Raw genomic sequence first — 20,143 nt, 5'->3', positions numbered from 1 at the left:
GAGGCAGTATATTGTCCTGCACTGTGGTATTTGGTTCTGCTGGGGCAGTTTATTGTGCTGCACTTTGGTATTTGGTTCTGCTGGGGCAGTATATTGTGCTGCACTTTGGTATTTGGTTCTGCTGGGGCAGTATATTGTGCTGCACTTTGGTATTTGCTTCTGCTGGGGCGGTAATTTGTTCTGCACTGTGGTATTTGCCTCTGCTGGGGCAGTATATTGTGCTGCACTTTGGTATTTGCTTCTGCTGGGGAAGTATATTGTGCTGCACTGTGGTATTTGCTTCTGCTGGGGCAGTATATTGTGCTGCACTTTGGTATTTGCTTCTGCTGGGGAAGTATATTGGGCTGCACTTTGGTATTTGCTTCTGCTGGGGCGGTAATTTGTTCTGCACTGTGGTATTTGCCCTTGCTGGGGCAGTATATTGTGCTGCACTGTGGTATTTGCTTCTGCTGGGGCCGTAATTTGTGCTGCACTGTGGTATTTGCCTCTGCTGGGGCAGTATATTGTGCTGCACTGTGGTATTTGCTTCTGCTGGGGCGGTAATTTGTGCTGCACTGTGGTATTTGCCTCTGCTGGGGCGGTATATTGTGCTGCACTTTGGTATTTGCTTCTGCTGGGGCGGTAATTTGTTCTGCACTACGGTATTGCTGGCCGTGTCTACTTTTGTTGTCCCGCCTTCTATAAATTTGGACTCGCCTACCACATGGGGCTACTTTAGAAAATTTTCCCAGGACCAGTTTAAGTTCCCAGGTGGCCCCTGTGTGAGTCCTTTAAAAGACATTTTAGAAAACAGGCATGACATTATCAGCCTTGTGCCATACACAAACTAGACCAATTACATTGAACCAACTAGAAACTATACCAGTCACATGAACTGTAGAGCATGTTGGGAGTTGTAGTTATGCAATAGCTGGGGTACCACAAGTCGGAGACCACTGCCAACACTTATTAACCTGTGCTAAGAAATGGAGGCAGGTTCATCCTTTCATACGGGGCAGACAAGGGCTTCCGTATGTTTTGGCTCTTGTGAACAAATTAATTTTGCAACATCCTTAAAGGGTTAAATGCAATAAGGACGTTGTATGAAGCAGATTTGCGCCATAGGGAAAATGGTCAAAACCCAGAGAAATGTCTATTAAAGCACACACATATTATAAAGGATAAGCAGCCGGGGGACACAGAATGAGTCACTGGAGAGGCAGCTGACTAATGGCAAGTCCTTGCTTACAGGATGTTGTGCCAGGTGTGAACTTTAGCCAATGGCTTTCATGTTCACATGCAGTGACCTACTCATATTTAAACATGGTAAGTAACTGGGTAAAGTTCACACCTTGCTAGGAAAGTTGTAAATTGCTAAGGTACACAACGCGGCTTGAACTGCTATTTTCCTCTTGTTTTCAATGTAAATATGAAAATTGTCTTTATTGAGCCTTGCGGGGTCACATATGTAAGGGTAGCCTGCTAGGAGTATTAGGCTTTTATTAGTTTGTAGTGCTTTCGAGTGCTCAGAAAACAACAATATTCTCTCCTTGCCAAAGTTAATTTTCAAGCTTGCTGAAAAAAAAAGTGACAGGCGGGGAAGGGAGGGAGCACAGAACTCTGCCTGACCCTACCTGATGGACTCCGCAAACAAAAGTGACTCTATTACTTTCAGGGCTTAGTATTCTAGCGACTGCTGTCCGCCCTGACATAGTGGCCACTCCTTTGTAATTAGCAGAAGGATTCACCTTTTCAGTCCAGTCTGACTTGGAATGCAAATATTATTCCAGCTTTTTTTTTTCTCCTGAAAGGCTATTAACAGGAACCAGAAGTAAAATGCTCAGTGTAAAGTATTCATAGTGATGACAAAAATGAATAAGATGATTATCAAAGCTTATCTGATTTTAGTGATAAAAATGCAAAACATACAGAGTTACAGACCTACTATTACCCGTATGGAAAATGTTACTTGTGACTGGTGATCACAGCAGCATGGGCAGGTGACACATAGCCATAATACAGTGCCCTTTACAGGGGTTGTCCAGGTTCAGGGCTCAACCCTTTACCATATATGAGAGGAGCATCAGAGCATTTCCTTTTCTTCTGATACTCCCTTTGCCTTGCGCTGCATCACACAGGGCAAGATACCCACCTCTAAAACCACCCCAGTGATGTCACCGGGTTCCGTGCTAGGCGGAAGTCTCCACCTAGCATACTCATGACAAGCCTGGTACATCACCAGCTCACAATAAACAGACCTTGTCCTGCGCAATACACAATACATCGCAAGGCAAGGGGAGCATCAGAGCAAGGAAATGCTCCGATGCTCCTCTCATACATGGTAAAGGAGGGAAATGGAGAATATATCCCTAAACCCAGACAACCCCTTTAACCCCTTTTAACAGTCACATGTGTTGAGCTGATATTGTGACTGTGTGAAACCATCCTTAGTGCTCATGCACACGAACGTGTGCCAGTCGTGCCAGTATTGCATCCCACAAACAGTGGGTCCGCAATGTACGGGCATGCGGACCAATTCACTTGAATAGGTCTGCAATCTGGAAGATACGGAGTTGGAGACATGGAGCGGATGGCCACTGAAGCACTATGACGTGCTTCCATGGCATTTCGGTCCGTGCCTCCGCACCGCAAAGAAAATAGAGCAAGTTCTATTTTTTGGCGGTGCAGACGGATCGCGGACCCATTCAAGTTGAATGGGTCTGCATCCCTCAGCACAAGCCACACAGACGGTGCCCTTGCGCGGCACGAGCGGCACATGTTCGTGTGCATGAGCCATTAGGCTGGAAATACACATGTACTTTTTGATTGAGGCCTCTTTCCCATGAAAGTAAGGGCTCCGTGCCCGTGCTGCGGGCCGCATACGGTGGTTCCGCAATACACGGGCCACCACTCATGTGCATTCCGCAAATGCAGACCCATTCACTTTAATGGGTCAGAAAATCCGGAGATGCGGTGCGAAACTGAACGAAAGCACGGAACGGAACCCCACGGAAGCACTAAGGAGTGCTTCTGTGGTGTTCCGTGCTTCCGTTCAGCAAAACGATAGAACTTGTTCTATCTTTTTGCAGAACGGATGGATCGCGGACCCCATTCAAGTGCATGGGTCTGCGATCCGCATGCGGCTGCCCCACAGTCAGTGCCCGTGCATTGCGGACCGCAATTTGCGGTCCACAGCACGGGCATGGAGCCCTTACATTCGTGTGAAAGAGGCCTGACTCTTTTTTTAGTTAAAGCCAGAAGTGCATCCGGCAGGAAGGAAAAGTAGACATATAGACATATATTTCCCATTCCTTTTAAATCCACACCAGGCTTTGTTTTGCACCATAAAGTGCACGGAAATGCAGCTTAAAAGAGTTTTCTGAGATATTTTAAACTGATGACCTCAGTTATCCAATAAATAGGTCATCAGTATCTGATCAGTGGGGGTCCAACTGGCTCTAAGGCCTAGTTCACACGACCGTATGGCTTTTTCAGTGTTTTGCGGTCCGTTTTTCACGGATCCGTTGTTCAGTTTTTTGTTTCCGTTGTGTTCCTTTTTCTGATCCATTTTTCCGTTCCGTTTTTCCGTATGGCATATACAGTATACAGTAATTACATAGAACAAATTGGGCTGGGCATAAAATTTTCAATAGATGGTTCAGAAAAAACTGAACGGATAACGCAGACATACGGATGCATTTCCGTATGTGTTCCGTTTTTTTTGCGGACCCATTGACTTGAATGGAGCCACGGAACGTGATTTGCAGGCAATAATAGGACATGTTCTATCTTTCAACGGAAAGGAAATACAGAAACGGAATGCATACGGAGTACATTCCGTTTTTTTTGCGGAACCATTGAAATGAATGGTTCCGTATACGGAACACAAAAAAACGGCCCGCACACTCGCAAAAAAAAAACGTTCGTGTGAACTAGGCCTAAGAGTAATGCTGCAGCCTAGGCCACGTGACATCATGTTCATCAGTCACGTGGCCTAGGTGCAGCTCAGCTCCATTGAAGTGAATGGGGCTGAGCTATGATACCGAGCACAGCAGCTATACGATGTACGGTACTGTGCTTGGCGAGCTGCGAGAAGGCCGCGGCACCACTGCCTTTTGCAGGTCCTTCAAGAAGAACATAGAAGAGGATCCTGGCTGCGCCATCAAGTGGATGAGGGGAGTTATGTTTTTATTTTTTTTAACCCTCAAGTGACATTTCACTTTGCATTCTGTATTAAAGAATGCTATTATTTTCCATTATAACCGTAGTATAATGGAAAAAAATAAAGTAAATGGGGACCCGGGTTGCTCATCCCTCGTCTCGTTAGCAACAGTGCGTGAAAATTGCATCGCATCCGCACTTGCTTGCGGATGCTATGCTTTTTTTCACACAGCCCCATTCATTTCTATGGGGCCTGTGTTGCGTGAAAAACGCAGAATATAGAACATGCTGCGATTTTCATGCAACGCACAAGTGATGCGTGAAAAACATTGCTCAAGTACACAGACCCATTGAAATGAATGGGTCAGGATTCAGTGCGGGTGCAAAGCGTTCGCCTCACGCATTGCACCCGTGCGGAAAACTCGCCCGTGTGAAAGGGGCCTTAGAGTCTCAACTGCATCTGATTGCCATGTAATGATGTTGTTGAAGGGTTTATCTAGCTCAGACAAAGGCCTCATGCACACGACCATTCCGTTTTTTGCGGTCTGCAAAATTGCCGATCCGCAAAACACGGAAGCCGCCCCCGTGCAATTTGCGGAACGGAACAGGCGGCCCATTGTAGAAATGCCTATTCTTGTCCGCTAAACGGACAAGAATAGGACATGTTATATTTTTTTTGCGGGGCCACGGAACAGAGCAACGGATGCGGACAGCACACGGAGTGGTGTCCGCATCTTTTACGGTCCCATTGAAGTGAATGGGTCCGCACCCGAGCCGCAAAAACTGCGGCTCGGATGCGGACCAGAACAATGGCCGTGTGCATGAGGGCAAACTGGTTTAGATGGGAGATACGATGTCAGTAATCCTATACAGGAGTACCTGCCACCTCTACTGATATGTCTGTTTTAGTAACTAATCATTTCCACAGTCCTGGAGAATCTTTTCTTACAGCTCTGTGTTGTGCTGTTCCTATATTATTCCTACTAGAAGTTTACGAATCAATTGCCAGCTGGATGTTTCCAGTTGGGACTGTGTTTCTGCTCAGTCTGACACTGCTGTCCAGTCCATGTTGAGGGTCCCAGACTCTGCAGGGGCACACCTTCAAGTAGTACCATCTATTTATCGACAAATGTTCAATAGGAAATAGAGGGTCTGCACAACCCAGAATTGTTATCACTTGGGGAATGCCGGTAGTTACTAAAACATTCAGGAGAGGTGAGAGGTCTGAAATGGCTGCTAAAATACAATGTGAATAGCAAATGTAGGGAAGAGATATGTCGGACCCATTAATGAGTGAGTTCTGTCTGATATAGACAATACCTGCTTATATTGTTTGTCCCTCTGAAGCCCGGCAGTCTCTGTGATAAACTGATGAGGGATTGTTGGGGGGTGCAGTGCAAAAGTCCCCTCCACCACATTAGGTCACCAAGCGTCGCTAGGACATATTGAAGGGGATTCTCTAAAGCTTACGCTTATATCATTACAGGTACCACGCACCGCGGCCTAGTTATGGGGTGTAAACAAATTTCCAGTTAAAGGCAGCACTCCAAGTGGTTACATTTGCTTATATATTCAATCATTCACCCAGCGAAGCATGGCCATGGCAAAATTATGGTCTTTCATTTCTGAAGCTTTTTATCAAGTAGACCTATGGGCACAACCGCCAATAGATGGTAATCACAACGAGCCCCCTACTCCATACACAGTAGTCACAACTAGCCCCCTACTCCATAGATAGTAATCAAAACGAGCCACCTACTCCAAAGATAGTAATCACAACCAGGGGTGCACCTAGCCTTTCTGCTGCCTGAGGCAAAAACTGAAACGTCGCATGCCAATTTCTTAACCTAACCCCTTTGCCACAAAGAAAGCGCTAATTGCCCATGACCCTTCTGCTGCCCCCTTCTTGCCCCTTCCTGGTGCTGCCTGAAGCGATCGCCTCACCTGGCTTCATTGCTGGTGCACCCCTGGTCACAACTAGTCCCCTACTCCATAGACAGTAGTCACAACTAGTCCCCTACTCCATAGATAGTAGTCACAACTAGACCCCTACTTCATAGACAGTAGTCACAACTAGCCCCCTACTGCATAGACAGTAGTCACAACTAGCCCCCTACTGCATAGACAGTAGTCACAACTACTCCTCTACTCCATAGATAGTAGTCACAACTAGTCCCCTACTCCATAGACAGTAGTCACAACTAGTCCCCTACTCCATAGACAGTAGTCACAACTAGCCCCCTACTGCATAGACAGTAGTCACAACTACTCCTCTACTCCATAGATAGTAGTCACAACTAGTCCCCTACTCCATAGACAGTAGTCACAACTAGTCCCCTACTCCATAGACAGTAGTCACAACTAGCCCCCTACTGCATAGACAGTAGTCACAAATAGCCCCCTACTGCATAGATAGTAGTCACAACTACTCCCCTACTCCATAGACAGTAGTCACAACTACTCCTCTACTCCATAGATAGTAGTCACAACTAGACTCCTACTGCATAGATAGTAGTCACAACTACTCCTCTACTCCATAGATAGTAGTCACAACTAGTCCCCTACTCCATAGACAGTAGTCACAACTAGTCCCCTACTGCATACATAGTAGTCACAACTACTCCTCTACTCCATAGATAGTAGTCACAACTAGTCCCCTACTCCATAGACAGTAGTCACAACTAGTCCCCTACTCCATAGATAGTAGTCACAACTAGACCCCTACTTCATAGACAGTAGTCACAACTAGCCCCCTACTGCATAGACAGTAGTCACAACTAGCCCCCTACTCCATAGACAGTAGTCACAACTACTCCTCTACTCCATAGATAGTAGTCACAACTAGTCCCCTACTCCATAGACAGTAGTCACAACTAGTCCCCTACTGCATAGACAGTAGTCACAACTAGCCCCCTACTGCATAGACAGTAGTCACAACTACTCCTCTACTCCATAGATAGTAGTCACAACTAGTCCCCTACTCCATAGACAGTAGTCACAACTACTCCTCTACTCCATACATAGTAGTAACAACTAATCCCCTACTCCATAGACAGTAGTCACAACTAGTCCCCTACTCCATAGACAGTAGTCACAACTAGCCCCCTACTGCATAGACAGTAGTCACAACTACTCCATAGATAGTAGTCACAACTAGTCCCCTACTCCATAGACAGTAGTCACAACTAGTCCCCTACTCCATAGACAGTAGTCACAACTAGCCCCCTACTGCATAGACAGTAGTCACAAATAGCCCCCTACTGCATACATAGTAGTCACAACTACTCCCCTACTCCATAGACAGTAGTCACAACTACTCCTCTACTCCATAGATAGTAGTAACAACTAGTCCCCTACTCCATAGACAGTAGTCACAACTAGACTCCTACTGCATAGATAGTAGTCACAACTACTCCTCTACTCCATAGATAGTAGTCACAACTAGTCCCCTACTCCATAGACAGTAGTCACAACTAGCCCCCTACTGCATAGACAGTAGTCACAACTACTCCTCTACTCCATAGATAGTAGTCACAACTAGTCCCCTACTCCATAGACAGTAGTCACAACTACTCCTCTACTCCATACATAGTAGTAACAACTAATCCCCTACTCCATAGACAGTAGTCACAACTAGTCCCCTACTCCATAGACAGTAGTCACAACTAGCCCCCTACTGCATAGACAGTAGTCACAACTACTCCTCTACTCCATAGATAGTAGTCACAACTATTCCCCTACTCCATAGACAGTAGTCACAACTAGTCCCCTACTTCATAGACAGTAGTCACAACTAGCCCCCTACTGCATAGACAGTAGTCACAAATAGCCCCCTACTGCATAGATAGTAGTCACAACTACTCCCCTATTCCATAGACAGTAGTCACAACTACTCCTCTACTCCATAGATAGTAGTCACAACTAGTCCCCTACTCCATAGACAGTAGTCACAACTAGTCCCCTACTCCATAGATAGTAGTCACAACTAGACCCCTACTTCATAGACAGTAGTCACAACTAGCCCCCTACTGCATAGACAGTAGTCACAACTAGCCCCCTACTCCATAGACAGTAGTCACAACTACTCCTCTACTCCATAGATAGTAGTCACAACTAGTCCCCTACTCCATAGACAGTAGTCACAACTAGTCCCCTACTGCATAGACAGTAGTCACAACTAGCCCCCTACTGCATAGACAGTAGTCACAACTACTCCTCTACTCCATAGATAGTAGTCACAACTAGTCCCCTACTCCATAGACAGTAGTCACAACTACTCCTCTACTCCATACATAGTAGTAACAACTAATCCCCTACTCCATAGACAGTAGTCACAACTAGTCCCCTACTCCATAGACAGTAGTCACAACTAGCCCCCTACTGCATAGACAGTAGTCACAACTACTCCATAGATAGTAGTCACAACTAGTCCCCTACTCCATAGACAGTAGTCACAACTAGTCCCCTACTCCATAGACAGTAGTCACAACTAGCCCCCTACTGCATAGACAGTAGTCACAAATAGCCCCCTACTGCATACATAGTAGTCACAACTACTCCCCTACTCCATAGACAGTAGTCACAACTACTCCTCTACTCCATAGATAGTAGTAACAACTAGTCCCCTACTCCATAGACAGTAGTCACAACTAGACTCCTACTGCATAGATAGTAGTCACAACTACTCCTCTACTCCGAAGATAGTAGTCACAACTAGTCCCCTACTCCATAGACAGTAGTCACAACTAGCCCCCTACTGCATAGACAGTAGTCACAACTACTCCTCTACTCCATAGATAGTAGTCACAACTAGTCCCCTACTCCATAGACAGTAGTCACAACTACTCCTCTACTCCATACATAGTAGTAACAACTAATCCCCTACTCCATAGACAGTAGTCACAACTAGTCCCCTACTCCATAGACAGTAGTCACAACTAGCCCCCTACTGCATAGACAGTAGTCACAACTACTCCTCTACTCCATAGATAGTAGTCACAACTATTCCCCTACTCCATAGACAGTAGTCACAACTAGTCCCCTACTTCATAGACAGTAGTCACAACTAGCCCCCTACTGCATAGACAGTAGTCACAAATAGCCCCCTACTGCATAGATAGTAGTCACAACTACTCCCCTATTCCATAGACAGTAGTCACAACTACTCCTCTACTCCATAGATAGTAGTAACAACTAGTCCCCTACTCCATAGACAGTAGTCACAACTAGCCCCCTACTGCATAGATAGTAGTCACAACTACTCCTCTACTCCATAGATAGTAGTCACAACTAGACCCCTACTCCATAGACAGTAGTCACAACTAGACCCCTACTTCATAGACAGTAGTCACAACTAGCCCCCTACTCCATAGACAGTAGTTACAACTAGACCCCTACTCCATAGATAGTAGTCACAACTAGACCCCTACTCCATAGACAGTAGTCACAACTAGACCCCTACTTCATAGACAGTAGTCACAACTAGCCCCGTACTTCAGAGGCGCCCATGTATATGACATGATATGCTTCCATAATATATGAATCCTTTATGTTGCCTATACAAATAGTCTACCATGATGTCATCACATGTGGCACTGTTGTTACACATGAGGTGGGGGATCTGGATAATGCCTTTGCACTGAGGTCCCAAGGCTCTCCTCTGTGTGATATAAACCTGTTTTATCACCATACCTAACTACCGGCTGCCACATTAGAAGGCTCCAACATTTGGGCTGTACCTGAAATGGCCATAAATCTACTGGACCTTGCAGTCTAAGTATCTAGCATACAGCCATTAATGAATCCACGGTCTGGCAGGTGAACCCAGGGCCCAGGATACTTGACAATATCCTGAAAAGAAGCACTGCTGTATAATGCATTGCAATAACGGTTACCCTTCAACTGGGGATAATTAAGTTCCTTTTACAGTTTCCTTTCTATTATACAGAGGCTCACAAGCAATTAAATCTCCCAGCAGATAAGGGATGAGATGTTCCTATCTGAGTCCCCATCAGAGTAGCAGAAAGGGGTTTATCTCAGGTGTCTAACCTGCACTTATCAGGAGGAAGGCCTCATTTCCAGAGGTCAGCATTGTAACTGGAGACTCCATTCTGGCATTGATTGGTTTAGAGCAGTAGTTTGCTCGTTCCTTTCCTTTGTAAACAACTGAAGAAGAACCCATGTCTTTTTCCACACCAGTGAGTCTGGGCACTTGTCTTCTTCTCTGTACATTCCAATATTACATTCATTATTACACCAGACAGGCCTCCAAGCACCCCCCAACCGCCCCCGACTCCTTCCTTACAAACCCAGCAAACAAAAACCATTATGTATTTTAGGGGAAGAGTCAACATTAGACTGAAGAGCCAAAGAATGACCTTACCCACTGACACCAGGCCAGAGTCTGGCACCCAGGTGTCACATTCTCGGCCCTGCTTGTTCCTCGCACTGGAATCCCCTTGATACTCTTAGCAATAAGATGCCCAAATACTCATCTAGTGACAGGCGTCCTGGTGATATGGGGTTGACCTTCTTACCTTGAATGCAGCCAAATCCTTTATGCTTTTTACGCATTTGTAATTGAAGATGGATGGACGGGTAATACTTCATAGCACGTGTACAGGAGTCACTGCCATTTATTGGGATTACTGCCATTTAAATAATTTTTAACAGAAATCAGCAAATAATATATCTGATGATAATTTGTGCACTGCCGCTTTAACAAAACAGGGAAAAATAATATCTTACAAAGCTTACATTAATAATTTACTATGAATGAAATATTATAGGTTGTAAGGTCAGTGATTCTATCTATCTATCTATTATCTATCTGTCTATCTATTTCCTATCTATCTATCTATTTATCTATCTATCTATCTATCTATCTATCTATCTCTATCCCATATCTATCTATCTATCTATCTATCTATTTCATATCTATCTATCTATCTATCTATCTATCTATTTCATATCTATCTATCTATCTATCTATTTCATATCTATCTATCTATCTATCTATCTATCTATCTATCTATCTATCTCATATCTATCTATCTATTATCTATCTATCTATCTATCTATCTATCCCATATATATCTATCTATCTAATTCAAAATGATGTGAGCAGCACAGAGGTTAGGTAGTTATGTTGTGCCACCGGCTGCGGAAGCGACCCAACATCCAATAAAATAAACTTGAAAAAATTCCATGGAACTCCCAAAAAGTAAATTAAAAGTAGTGGTTTTTAATTAACTTTTTAGGAGTGCCATGGATTTTTTTCTAATAAGTCTAGCTATCTATCTATCTATCTATCTATCTATCTACCTCTGTCTGTTGTCTATCTGCCACCTTATCTATCAGCCTGCATGTCTCCCTCTATCAATCAACCTGTCAGTCTGCATGTCTATCTATTTGTCTCTTTGTTTGTCTGCCTAACTGCCTGTCAGTTTATGGACTGACCAACCATTCTATCTATCTATCTATCTATCTATCTATCTATCTATCTATCTATCTATCTATCTATCTATCTCTCTCTCTATCCATCTAATATCTATCTATCTATCTATCTATCTATCTATCGTCTATTATCTATATATCTATTATCTATCTATCTATCTATCTAATATCTGTCTATCTAAACATGATTTATCTATGACAAGCACATGAGGGAAGCAGTTCATTGGTTGTACTTTTCCAGTAGAGAAGGGAAGCCTCAGGTCAGTCTAGAGCTTGTATCATATCTGTCTGCAGGATGCAAAACTCAAGTATCACTAAATTTACTCTACAGGTTTTGTACTTAATTATTATTAGACCCAGAAATATTGTTTGATGAAAATATGCAAAGCCTTCTCATAATCACCTCTCCTTAGCATTATATGGGAGATATATGTGTAGTGAAAACCCAATCATTCTTACTATTAGGGCTCATGGTTATTGCTCCTGCTCAATATGATGCCATGTGCCTCACTGAAGGTGAAGGGAATGAATCACCATCATGTTCCTTCAGGATTGTCTCCTAGATATTTCCAGACAACCTGAAACAATAGGTGAGGAAGTGGAGTCCCCGCTGAAGAGAACATGGGGCCATTGTCATGCATAGGCTACCAGCAGCTCATTAGGTAACTGCACGCCTGCTGTTCTGGGAAGGGACAGGTTAAGCGGAGCAGGCTCTGTTAGAATTAGATGCCCGGGTTTTGCATACTTACCGCTCTGAAAGCCACATCTCACAGGGTGGTGACAATGACAGAGGCAGGACACACAGGTCAGGGTATGTGTAACTGTCTGCACTGTCACCCTGGAGGTGACCACGGGGACATGAATGGCAAATAGGCGATTACATTATTCTATATTATTGCTATTATTAGATATATTTCCAAATATTATGTATCTTATTATTATTATTATTAGTTTACTAAATATTAAATATAATTTATTATTAGACGTATTTCCAAATATTATGTATCTTATTATTATTAGTTTACTGAATATTAAATATAGTTTATTATTAGACATATTTCAAAAGTGAGGTTATTTTTACCAGTGTATTTTAAATATTATTCGTTTATTAATTTATTTAATAGAGGGTATATTATTATACATTTTTAACATTAATAACAGTACTATGTTATTATTAGTTTGCTGTATATTGGGCCGATTATTATTGTCATGATCGACATCATTTCATGTTGGATATATTATTGTTATTAGACTGTATATATATATATTTTTTCATTTATGGTTGTTATATTTATTACCATTATTATCTTTATTTCCGGTTATATTATTATTTTTGATGTAATAAACTAATACCACTCCCCCTTCTATTATTACTATTTTTCTCTTACGATATGACTTTATTATTTTACTGGCCCTTTTGCATTTCATAAGACAAATAATAGCATAATCACTATTACTAACGTTATTTAATGCTGTGCAATTCATTTCATTCGGTCATAACCGTGTTCATGATTTCGAATGTAAAATGCGATTTGTGGGTCTCTAAGGTTTCTTTAAAAAAACAACAACCAAAAAAAAATTATAATTGAAAAATGTTTATTATTATTCTTATAGCAGAAACTTGAGAAGTACAACCCTCATCCTCCACTCCATCTTTTGAAAAAACAGGCAATTAGAAGACCTGAGAATAATGCGATAAACCATTATAAGGTCATTTTGCTGTGTATAATTCCCAGTAGAGGCATCAGTCTCCCAGTACATTAGTAAGAGCCTTGTATAATTTCATTTCCTTGCTGCAGTACATAAAGTCACATTGTAAATGGCAGATTGAATCGCCCTGAAGGGTCACAGCAATAACGGCGCCCGGGGATGTGAATAAGGACCTATAGAGAGAGGCGTTTATAGGCTCCCAGCATATGGCGCCAAGGCTGGAAGGGCACAGTTACTATTTACATGTTAATTCATATTTACCACCTTAATGAACTAAAAGTGGCTGCTGGAAACATCGCAGAACAATCTGCAGCTACATTTGTGTCATGGAATAATGTAATTTTACCGTTTTATAATTTAACAAAACTGGTAAATACAAATATGAACATCAAAAAGAAAAAAAAAAGGCAATAAACACAGTAATAAAAACGGACAAAAATACAATAGAAAAAACAAATAAAAGGAAATATAAAAAAAACTGGCCGTAATCTGTAGGGGGGGCTGATGCGGCACTGGGGGCGCAGGGAATCTAGATCTGTCAGGAGTTCTGACTGCTTGTCATACAGGAGAAAATATCGGGAAATCACTTTTTTGTTTGCTGTTTAAATCAACTTTACTGCAATTATAGAGATTGTTTGACTCCATCTTTTCCAATAGAATTTATATCATTTACTAGATGACGTGTGTGCTGATTATCGTATTTTATAGCTTAGAATATTAGAAGCAAATGTTGTAGTTTTTGTTATTTTTGTGTATTTCAGTCATCCTAGCTGGGACCTCCTCATGTGAGCTGTGGGGTCCAATACCTTCTCCTTCAGATACTTAAAGTAGGGGGACAGTATGGACAGTATGGAATAGGGCTCTGTCTGTCCATGGATCTAGAGATCTAACGTTGTAGCATCGCTTATCTCAACTTCTCTCTCTCCCCCTCTTACATATATTATCTATCTATCTATCTATCTATCTATCTATCTATCTATCTATCATCTATCTATCTAATATCTATCTATCTATCTATCTATCTAATATCTATCATCTATCGATCTAATATCTATCTGATATCTATCTCATATCTATTTATCTATCGATCTAATATCTATATGTCTGTCTATCTATCTATCTATCTATCTATCTATCTATCTATCTATCTATCTATCTATCTATTCTATCTAAATTCACCCAGACCGCTTTTGCACCCGGGTTGTTTTATCCGTGGATAGTAATTTAGAATAGATCTTGATACAAGAATATTCTATTCACCAACCTGAAGGAAGTGCCTGGCTCTTATCTGTGATTGAAGGCTCCCCAGAGTGTCATTGGTGAAAGTACCAGGAGCAACACTTAACCCGATGAGAGCAGGATGATAATAAGCTCTGTGATCAGCGGCCTTTACATGGGGGTTATTACATTACAGGAATTATAGCTCTCCCCACTGCAATAAGGGAGGAGGGGTCTGCTGAAACTGGGCCACACATCCTTTATCATAGACTGACTATTTAATCTAATCTATCTATAGCTCTATCTATTATATACTATCTATCTATCTATCTATCTATCTATCTATCTATTATATACTATCTATCTATTATATACTATCTATCTCCTTTCTATCTATCTATCTATCTATCTATCTATCTATCTATTATATACTATCTATCTATTATATACTATCTATCTATCTATCTATCTATCTATCTCCTATCTATCTATCTATCTATCTATTATATACTATCTATCTATCTATCTATCTATCTATCTATCTATCTATCTATCTATCTATCCAGTATCTACAACCTAGCTTTTATTATATATATATTACAATGCGGTTTCCTGGCCTCCAAATCCAATTCTGCCTTGAAGCGGTAATTGAGATAAACTTATTACAAATGCCTGAGGAAGAAACGCACAATAAGAAGAATGGCCATGGCAGTCCCCGGGCATTGTCCCCTCTGACAGTGAGAAGGCAGCCTGGCACAATGGGCACAGATGCACCTGCCGGGACCCCATTCATCAGGGATGTCACCAGGAGCTGGGGTCGCTGCCCACTTTCCATGGGAATACTCCTTGTTGCAGTCACCTTACAGATGGCAGAGATCATTTCCAAAATTGTTGCAACCAGGTACAAGAAGTGATGTGTGTGAGGGTCAAGCATTTATATAACATGGAGGTGTGGGGAGAAATAGATGGAATGTCATTCTTCTGGTGATACTAGCAAATAAAATGAATATTCTGAATTATGAATATTTTTCTGAATATTTTATTCTATCTATTTATCTATCTATTAATCTTATTATCTATTTCTATATTTATCTATCTATCTATTAATCTATCTAATACCTATCTATCTATCTATCTATCTATCTATCTATCTATCTATCTATCTATCTATCTCTATATTTACCTATCTATTAATCTTATTATCTATCTCTATATCTATCTATCTATCTATCTATCTATCTATCTATCTATCTATCTATCTATCTGTCTATCTCTATATTTACCTATCTATTAATCTTATTATCTATCTCTATATTTATCTATCTATTATCTATCTATTATCTATCTATCTATCTATCTATCTATCTATCTATCTATCTATCTATCTATCTATCTCTCATTTTCATCTGAATTGTATTAGATTTTTTTCAGAGACCTGAAGTTTCAAAATATAGAACTGATAGGATATAGAAGCAGGACTCCATATAAGTGTCTGTTTTGTCATTAGTTCCCCTCTGCCATTTTTTCATTACTGGAGGGATGACAGGAGGGCTGGACATGTGAATGGGACCTAAAGTAGATTCTGGATTCAGGAAATGAAGTTGATTCATTATAGAATAAAAGATTATAGAAATGTGCTTTAAAATTAGTTGCATATTACTTTTTATGCCATATACCAGGGATGCCCAACCTGCGGCCCTCCATCTGTTGCTAAACTACAACTCCCAGTATGCCTGGATAGCCTACAGCTATAAGGACATGCTGGGAGTTGTAGTTTTGCATCAGCCAGAGGGCCACAGGTTGAGCATCTCTGCCAAATATAAACATTAAAAGGGTGTTCCAGCAAATGCAAAAAGAATTCCCCTTGGTAGCAAACGGTATAAAAAACATAAACGCGCTAATTTTCGCTGCCACTGCAGCAGTGCCAAGGTCCTGGCTGCTCCCTACTTCCTGCTCCTGTTCCACACTTCCTGGGGTGGGTCATTTCTGCGGCCAGTGATTGGCTGAGCAGCATTTCCTGCAGTTTCCTGCCATGTCAAGACAGCCCCGAGGAGTAGCGCACAGCAGGGGTCCTGGCTCTATTGGAGTGGCATTGGCCAGGAATCGTTGAGGTGAGTGTAAATGCTTATATCATTTTTTATACCATTTGCTGTCAGGGTAACTCTTTTTATTGGGCAGGAATACCTCTTTAAGGTCATGCAGTGGTAATCATCAATTTTAGGCCTCATGCACATGACCGTTTGCATTCTGTGGTCTATAAATTACCGTCCGCGCTGCATCCACATTTTTGCTGACCCATTGACTGCAATGGGTCCGTGGTCTGCATTTTGCGCCAAGTATAGGATATGTTCTTTTCTTTGGTGGAACGGACATACGGATGTGGAAAGCACATGGATCATCTGTATATCCATTCTGCAAAATGAGGACTGCAGACTAGTGATGAGCGAACTTCTGTTTTAAGTTCGGCGTCTAAAGTTCGGCTTCCGGTTAGCGGAGAATCCAGATATGGATTCCGAATACCGTTGTGGTCCGTGGTAGCGGAATCAATAATGGCCGATTATTGATTCCGCTACCACGGACCACAACGGAATTCGGAAACCATATCGGGATTCTCCGCTAACCGGAAGCCGAACTTTAGACGCCGAACTTAAAACAGAAGTTCGCTCATCACTACTGCAGACCCATTGAAATCAAGGGTTCCACAAAAAAAAAAAAAATGCCGACATCACATGGACTCCATCTGCATTAGAGTACTTTCACACTTGCGGCAAGGAACTCCGGCAGGCTGTTCCGGCGGATGAACAGCCTATCGGATCCGTGCTGCTGCTAGTGCACGCATGCCCCTCGGACTACCGCTCCGGCCCCATTGACTTTAATGGGGGCGGGCCGGAGTTTCGGCAGCAGCACGGCGAACATGCCGAGAGGGGGCTGGAATAAAACTACAACATGTTGTAATTTTATTCCGGCCACCTCTCGGCATGTTTGCCTTGCTGCCGCTGGAACTCTTGCCCGCCCCCATTATAGTCAATGGGGCCGGAGCAGTAGTCCAGGGGGCATGCGTGCACTAGCGGCAGTACGGATCCGACAGGCTGTTCACCTACCAAAACAGCCTGCTGGAGTTCCTTGCCGCTAGTGTGAAACTAGCCTTATGTGGATCCACAGTTTGCGAATCTCAAAACGGACACTTGGTGCTTAATTGAGGGATTTTCTGGATTTCTGTATGAGTTGGTCTGTGGTATGTACCCTGCAGAAATATTGTATAAGGTTCCATTATATGTAACATATAAACCTCTTTAAAGGGATTCTCCACTGTTGTTGTGTTTTTTTTTCAGCCCCCCCCAGCGTTGGTGAGCATATTTTCCTGATTCCCGCTGCTGGGTTCCGGCTTCATCCTCCTCGGTGCCACTGGTCTGACGAGTACCCGTGTCAACTTCAGTTGGGATGAGGTATGTATGGTCACCACTGTGGGCTCAGCAATACTGGGGGGTATGAAGAAACCCCAAAACAAAGCTGGACAACCCCTTTAGGCCTCTTGCACACGACCGTATGGCTTTTTCTGTATTTTGCGGTCCGTTTTAAACGGATCAGTTTTTCAGTTTTTAGTTTCAGTAGTGTTTCCGCTTCCGTTCTGTTTTGCAATTCCGTTTTTCCATTTGGTTTCCGTTTGTGATTCATTTTTTGCGGATCGCAAACGAAAACGGAAGCATACAATTATGTTTACACAGTAAGTACATAAAAAAATTGGGCTGGGCATAACATTTTCAATAGATGTTTCCGCAAAAATGGAACAGATACAGAAAACACACGGATGCATTCCGTACGCATTCGTTTTTTTTGGCGGAACCATTGACTTGAATGGAGCCACGGAACGTGATTTGCGGGCAATATTAGGACATGTTCTATCTTTGAATGAAACGAAAATACGGAAACGGAATGCATATGGAGTACCTTCCGTTGTTTTTGCGGACCTATTGAAATGAATGGTTCCGTATATGGACCGCAAACGGAATCCGCAAAAACGGAATGTAGACGTTTGTGTGCAAGAAGCCTTAAGCCAAGGAAAAGGTTCAGATCTTGAGGACTAGTTAGCTGAGTAGATTGTGCATGAAGCACCTCTGATGTATTAAACATTTCTCAGAGGAAGTTGTCATTGTCACCCATGGCAACCAATCATAGCTCATCTTTCATTTTCTAAGATATAGAGGGGTCATTTATCAAAGAATATACGCCAGTTTTGTTGTCTAAAAATGTTGCAGGTCATTTGGTGTTCTTCTCCACTTTTCACAGTGGTCTACGTTTAAGGAATAATAGTGAGATTAGGCCTGGATTACGGCACATTTACTATGTGAAACTTTTAGAAAAGTTGCAAAAAAGTCGCAACCTACGAGCCTGGTCTACCTATACACCTAAAGGTGTAAACCACATTACACTCAGATCACATATGTTACTAAGGTGTAAACCACATTACACTCAGATCACATATATAACTAAGGTGTAAACCACATTACACTCAGATCACATATATTACTAAGGTGTAAACCACATTACACTCATGTCACATATATTACTAAGGTGTAAACCACATTGCACTCAGATCACATATGTTACTAAGGTGTAAACCACATTACACTCAGATCACATATGTTACTAAGGCATAAACCACATTACACTCATGTCACATATATTACTAAGGTGTAAACCACATTACACTCAGATCACATATGTTACTAAGGTGTAAACCACATTACACTCAGATCACATATGTTACTAAGGTGTAAACCACATTACACTCAGATCACATATATTACTAAGGTGTAAACCACATTACACTCAGATCACATATGTTATTAAGGTGTAAACCACATTACACTCAGATCACATATGTTACTAAGGTGTAAACCACATTACACTCAGATCACATATATTACTAAGGCGTAAACCACATTACACTCAGATCACATATGTTATTAAGGTGTAAACCACATTACACTCAGATCACATATGTTACTAAGGTGTAAACCACATTACACTCAGATCACATATATTACTAAGGCGTAAACCACATTACACTCAGATCACATATGTTACTAAGATGTAAACCACATTACACTCAGATCACATATATAACTAAGGTGTAAACCACATTACACTCAGATCACATATATTACTAAGGTGTAAACCACATTACACTCATGTCATATATATTACTAAGGTGTAAACCACATTACACTCAGATCACATATGTTACTAAGGTGTAAACCACATTACACTCAGATCACATATGTTACTAAGGTGTAAACCACATTACACTCAGATCACATATGTTACTAAGGCGTAAACCACATTACACTCAGATCACATATATTACTAAGGCGTAAACCACATTACACTCAGATCACATATATAACTAAGGTGTAAACCACATTACACTCAGATCACATATATTACTAAGGTGTAAACCACATTACACTCATGTCACATATATTACTAAGGTGTAAACCACATTACACTCAGATCACATATGTTACTAAGGTGTAAACCACATTACACTCAGATCACATATATTACTAAGGTGTAAACCACATTACACTCAGATCACATATGTTACTAAGGTGTAAAC

General features: G+C 41.8%; 1 long non-coding RNA gene across 2 annotated transcripts in view; it reads left to right on the top strand.

Annotated features, from left to right (window-relative positions):
• The window catches only part of LOC122935894, a 56,323-nt gene that overhangs the window by 34,772 nt on the left and 1,408 nt on the right, over positions 1–20,143 (top strand). For both annotated transcript variants that reach the window (XR_006388847.1, XR_006388848.1), the window contains exon 2: positions 17,856–17,969. This is a non-coding gene — a long non-coding RNA (uncharacterized LOC122935894). The remainder of the gene's footprint in view (positions 1–17,855; positions 17,970–20,143) is intronic.

This window comes from Bufo gargarizans, chromosome 4 (assembly GCF_014858855.1).
Source record: "Bufo gargarizans isolate SCDJY-AF-19 chromosome 4, ASM1485885v1, whole genome shotgun sequence".
In the NCBI taxonomy this organism is placed as follows: Eukaryota; Metazoa; Chordata; class Amphibia; order Anura; family Bufonidae; genus Bufo; species Bufo gargarizans.
This window is presented reverse-complemented; position numbering and strand designations above follow the sequence as displayed.